Source organism: Macadamia integrifolia, chromosome 5 (genome assembly GCF_013358625.1).
Source record: "Macadamia integrifolia cultivar HAES 741 chromosome 5, SCU_Mint_v3, whole genome shotgun sequence".
In the NCBI taxonomy this organism is placed as follows: Eukaryota; Viridiplantae; Streptophyta; class Magnoliopsida; order Proteales; family Proteaceae; genus Macadamia; species Macadamia integrifolia.
In genome coordinates, this window is record NC_056561.1 from 17,522,384 (window position 1) to 17,528,383 (window position 6,000).

General features: G+C 34.9%; 1 protein-coding gene across 6 annotated transcripts in view; it reads left to right on the plus strand.

The window, feature by feature from the left end:
* The window catches only part of LOC122079662 (putative disease resistance protein RGA3), a 61,191-nt gene extending 57,003 nt beyond the window's left edge, over positions 1 to 4,188 (plus strand). For 3 of the 6 annotated variants that reach the window (XM_042646316.1, XM_042646319.1, XM_042646320.1), the window contains 4 exons: positions 888 to 982; positions 2,162 to 2,220; positions 3,104 to 3,204; positions 3,289 to 3,391. The gene's annotated coding sequence lies outside the window, so the exon portion shown is untranslated. Of the gene's footprint in view, positions 1 to 887; positions 983 to 2,161; positions 2,221 to 2,651; positions 2,691 to 3,103; positions 3,205 to 3,288; positions 3,506 to 3,600; positions 3,645 to 3,782 lie in introns of those variants that run through there. The other 3 variants (XR_006140482.1, XM_042646317.1, XM_042646318.1) reach the window with 3 other exon arrangements.
* Positions 4,189 to 6,000: the final 1,812 nt, after the last annotated feature.

Genomic DNA, 6,000 nt, shown 5'->3' on the forward strand with positions numbered 1-6,000 from the left:
ATTTAATTGCTGAAATACAAGTGGAAAGTCAAACACAAAGTGGACTTATGCTTGAGTTGAACCATTGAGTTGGGCTTGTGCCCAATGTGTGTTACACTTCTCTATCCAATGGTTCAGGTTGGTTACATCATCCTCTACATGGCCTAAACAAGATTCCTGCCTTTTCTTTCTATCTTTTTGTTTTTCGCCTTATCCTTCTTTTGTTCTTCTCCAGTCCTTAATTTTTCCCTTTGTAGTTTAGCTGTTACAGGGTGTTTGTATGTTACCTTTTGATCTTTTTTTTTTTATCTTTCACTATGATTTTTTTCTGTTGTTTTTATGACTTTATACTCTTAAAATTTTTTGATGAAGTATGAGTTAGAATATGAGGCTGGAGAGAAAGTAAGGAAACAAGAGAGTGGAAGGTTGGAGAAAAAGAGGAAGGAGAAGAAGATGAAGAAGAGAAGAAGATAATGGTAGAATGCTGTGTAGAGAAAAATTCTCTACCATATATATATTACTTCACTAATAAGATTAGAGGAATTACATACAGCACCCTAGGGAGGTAAAAGGGAAAAATAGAAAATACAATAAGAGACAAGAATCTAACAAACTTGTTCCTAAAATACCCTTATTACATAAACTCTAACAATATGCTTGTGTTTTAACTAAATGGAAATTTAGTCTCTGTTACTACTTGTGACTTACTTTTGTTCGTTTTTTGGACTTATTTATTCTAGCTTGGACTCATATAATGTATGAAAATTAAATGTCTAACACTTTGTTCTTGCTGTATCCTGTATGTATCAAAGTAAAATCCTTGAGCTGTTTGTAATTAAATCTGATCTCAAGAAATCTAAATTTTATTTTCTAATAATATGCTTCTTTGTCCTTTTCTCCCTCTCTAGAATTATGATGCTTCAACACTCCAACTATGATATGACACTGCCCAAAAAAGAAAAAAAAAAAAAGAGGAAGAAGCTATGATACGACACTTCAAAGGGTAAGTCTACTTCTTTGATCTTTCTGATTCTGTTTCAATGACTGTTAAAGGGTGAGACATAGGAACCACCAAAAGAATCCATTCATTCTTGCAAGACTATTTTCAATTTACCAGCCTTCCTTCTCCTTCCATGGCCTAGTTAACTATGAGATCAACTCAGGTAGCTGTTAGGAATATTAGTAAATTAGTGAAATCTTAATTATGAGGCCTGGAACTTACATACATTTATTAATTAACGTGATCAATTCAATTTTAGTGCGAGGATTTTACTGGAGTTTATGGTCTACGCTTGTTACGCATAACTTCTAGATTAGGTGGAGAATTGGATGTAAAGTTACCTGATGCAATTTTCTTTGAAAACTTAATAAGTATGTTCTGCAACTATATATCATAGAATCGTGTACTATCAGAAAATTGAGTTTTATTTGTCGAGTCCCTTGGCTGGTGAATTCTATCGAATTTTTGTTTTGTGTCACCCATATACTGAAAATTTTGAAAATTTATTGCTATATTTCATCTTCTCAGCTCCTATTGGTAAATGGAATCTACTTGATTGTATAATTACTTATCAATAATTTAAGCCGTAGGCTGTGTTTGGTAGTCACCCAGAAAATCGTTTCTGATTTTTGCGTTCTATGGGAAGAAAAAAATAGGAATAAAGCGTTTGGTGTCAACTTGGTGTTTTTGGAACCGAAAGGCAAAAAAAACGCCAGAAACGCAAAATGATGGAAAGACAAAACATTGTTCCATCATTTCGGTTTCGTTTCAAATACAAAAAAAGTGAACAACTAGGGTAATCGTTCCTGAAACAGGTTCACCAAACACCCTTTTTTTTTGTTTTAAAACGGTATTTTGACATAGAAACTAAAAATTCTGTTTTTGACACAAAACATTGTTTCTGGAACTGAATGACTACCAAACACAGCCTTAGACAAATTATTTATCTTTTCGGTACCACTGTGATAGTTGACCATCATTGGGAAAACTTATTGGTAAGACTGGGGCATCGGCCATCGCAGCCACATGGATATCTGGCGTGTTTAATCAAAACTGTTATATAATCCATAACTATCATGTATTTGTTTTTTGGTTGATATTGCGCAAAAAAATTATTTATTTGGTAGTTAACAATTATCAAATTGTAATACTTACAATTCGCATGATGTTGTATCTTTCCAGGTTTTGAAAATGGCTGGTTTTCCTTCAGAAGGCACTGATACGAGTGGGACAGATCCCCGGTATGACCTATAAAACTTCTTTGGGATATGTGCGCAGAATATATTCCTTCAGTCATTGATCACTAAAATTTAATTTTTTGCTCATGTAAATTAGCATTCACTTGTAGCCTGTTGGCCCAAGAAAGAAACAAGGTCATAATAGGACCATTGAACCAATGTCAATGCAGTCCGAACAGAAAAAGAAAGTAGACCTCAATGAGCACCATCAGGGCATTCGTCATATCACATCCTAATTCATTAATTGGGTGGGAACCATCGTAAGGAGCAGTTTTTTGCTGCCTTGTAATTATCCTGACCAGTGGAAAGTGCCAGAGCACTTTGGAAGAAAATTCAGGTTAGGTGGCAACCATATGTCCATTCAAGCTCTAGGGACTTGCACTTTTTGTGTTTTATTTGAGGATTTTAATTTTCTATAGTACATTGTCTTGTAGGAGAAATATGAAATTGATGCTGATGGTTAGAAATGGGTCTACAGTGGAAGGCCTTTAAGCTCGAATGAAAGGCTGAAATATTTGATAGATGTCATAGTTATAATGAGTTAATTGAGAAATGCGATACTCGTGTTCCAATAGATCAGTGGAAAGAGCTCATAACTATGTGGCAGAACGAGAAAAATGAGGTAGGATTTATTTATTTCACTAGAATGTGTTGCTAATTGTTAACTTGGCTGACACATAGGTAATTTATGTTATTCGATATGGTAGGACATTTGTATGTGAAATAAAGAGGGCAGATCAAAACAAAAAATGAGTCATACTGCTGGGTAAAGAAGTTTTTCCCTACTTTACTATATTTTGATACGTTTCTTACACATATACATATAATTGATAATTCTGAAGAACATGGAAAATGTTTTAATTAATTTTTTCTGTTTGTTCAATAGAGGGCCCTGAAGGTGAGGAGTCTTCAAGGTTTGAGATGTTTATGATTACACATAAGAAGAAGAATGGACAGTAGGTAGATGTGGCTTCACAAGAAACAATGGTATGTATTTCTATGTTATGTATTTGTTGCTGTAGACACTTCATTTTTTGTTTTTTTGCTAACTTGGTTTACAATTATTCGTAGATAAAGTGTCAAATGGCAGAGTTGAAGCAAGAAATGGTGGAAGAAAGAAAAGTTGATGGAAGCATTGGCAGAAAAATGAAAAAATATGAAGCAAGAGCTGGAAGAAGAAAACTAGAAGAATGCAGAGGCTCTTTCCAATATTCAATCACAACTAGAAAAACGTACAGAACTCCAGAACTCATGATTAATAGAAGCTCATGGGATTCAATTAATTTCGGTAATTATGAATTGTAATGATTTCTCTATCTCTACGACTATTTAATTACAATTTTTATGCAAATAAATTTGATTGACGATTCATTTGACCAATAGGTCGATGAGGAGTTTGCACAAGAAATTGTAGGAGGGTGAGAGAGGTAACTGTTCTCATAGGAGTTATATATATATGACCCGTATTCTTCTATAATTGTTTGTTTACTTTTCTCCTTTCTTCATTTTTACCTAATTTGTTCTCTAATAGCAGTTTTTATTTGTTTTTAACTTCTTTTTGGCAGCTTCAGTCCTAGATATTCAGAGAAATGCTGCTTCTCTTCCCTGATAATGGCTATATAATTGAGTTTGAAAATTCCAATTCTGTCCATGTTAATTTCTAGATCGGAATTTTCATGTGTCCATTTTCTGCCATTATCAGATATTTGCTAGATATGTTTGCAACATCCAATTACATGTACTATGCTCCTTTTCTTGTAATATTATTACTTTAATTCATCACCAGAGAAATCAGGGACCGATGGAGCTCATGATACACCTAGTAGCAGATTGCGGAGATATAAGCGCGCTACCTCACTAGATCCAAGAAAAGTTGTTAAATGTTTTTTGGGAAAAAGAAGCGTGAAAGGCAGGTAGCCCCTGCACCCAGAAACAGAGTGGGACAAATTGACCGCCCTGCTCCTCATGAAATTGAAATCCTGCCCCTATTGATGCTTCTGCACGTGGTCTCAGTGGCCTCCACGCTAATGCAAGGCCATGCTGCCTGCAGGGAACCCTCTCTGACATTTTTTCATTACTGTGAGATTCCAATCCTTCATAACTAGTAACTGAATGCATGTAACCTTTCATATGAATAAATTCATGGTTCATTTTTTGACAATAATTCAGATCTTCAAAAGCCAGCACTCCAATGAAGTGATGATTAACCTTGCATGAAATTTTATTTGTAAAGCATATCTCTATGAAGTGCTTGATCATGTTGTCGTCATATGTCTTGATAAATTCCTATTAGATAACCAATCTAAATGAAATCTTGTCTGACCATGGGCATGATCAGAAACTTGGAAAGACTTGAAAGACTAGTGTGATAGAGAAGAAAACAGTAAAAGATATATCTTCCACTTGGTTGATCTGGCTGGACCTGAAATTCATGTTTCAATCCTGGTGTTTACTGTAGTGCTATATGTCTTATCATTACTGGGAAAGTTTAATGTTTGTTGGTAGAATATGGCAGCCTTGTATAACTACAGCTTTTGAATTTTATTGAAGTTTGTTTCGAGTACCTACTGTGAATGAGATTGCTTTTGAATATGGCGGCCTATCTCTCCTCCCTTCACTAATGATAAATTGGATATAATATTACTTTGTATTATGACAATTCAACTTGACTATGGGAACCATTGCACATGATTTTGAGGCTAGACGCTCAGAAGTTTATTCTTCTTTGGGTCTTATCGAGTCAGCTAAAGTTCCCAAAAAACCACCCTCGTGTTGTCAATCCTTTCTTTGCTTATAGAGAGATATATTCAGAAGAATGAAAAGTTACTGGAGACTAAGCAAAAGAAAGATTCAATTATAATAGTTCATGGTTTAAGGACACAGCCTAAGCATTTAGCGGTATGTTGATCACATCTTCAAGTACTCAAGCTGCATCTTCCTGCTTTGTTGTTGCTTACAATCCTCAATGTTAACTGCATTGTAATTACAAGTTTGATGGAAGCAGCAAAATTTATTGATGATGTGTAAGTATAGGAGCCTGTAGCCATATCTCTTTATAGTTGGGTATCATGTATTTGAATAATCATGCCAAACATGGGGTACATAGATGATAGGCCTTCTGATCTCTTACTATCATCATGACACTTGATCAGTGAATCATCCATCCAAGTATTGATTCAGGAGGTCTTGGATCAGAAGTCACTCAAGAAGTATGCTAAAGGACCAGAGTAATAAACTGCCAATATCTAGCTAAAAGTTGAACAGCCCATAGGAATAAGGTTTGTGGTTAAGGTTACCGTGGCAATTTGGCACCATTAAATTTAAATTCACTTTGATTTTAGGCCTATGCGTGTTTGAAGAGTTGGCAGTAAATTAACCTGATATGATCAATGATGTTAGCCTGTGTAGTATAAGCATACAAAATTGGTGAATGACAATTATGGCTGAGGTCTGAGACACATTGACCTGGAAACTAATATCTTTGCTGTGGATTCCACATGTCAATGAAAGTAAGTGTTTGAGATTTAAAATGTAACCGCAAGCGTACGGATCAGTGTAGCTACGGGTCGAACACAGGGAGAGCAGCCACTTTATTTTTTATTTCTTTTAATAATGCGAAAGTGAACTGATTAATAGTTGTGATCTAATTCTAATTACCGTCCTAAACATATGTATCTAAAATAACGTCCTAACCATTCGTCATCTAAGAATTCAAAGACGCAAGCCACGCAATTAAAAATAAATAAATAAATAAAGAACTGAAAATAAACAACCCACGCAATT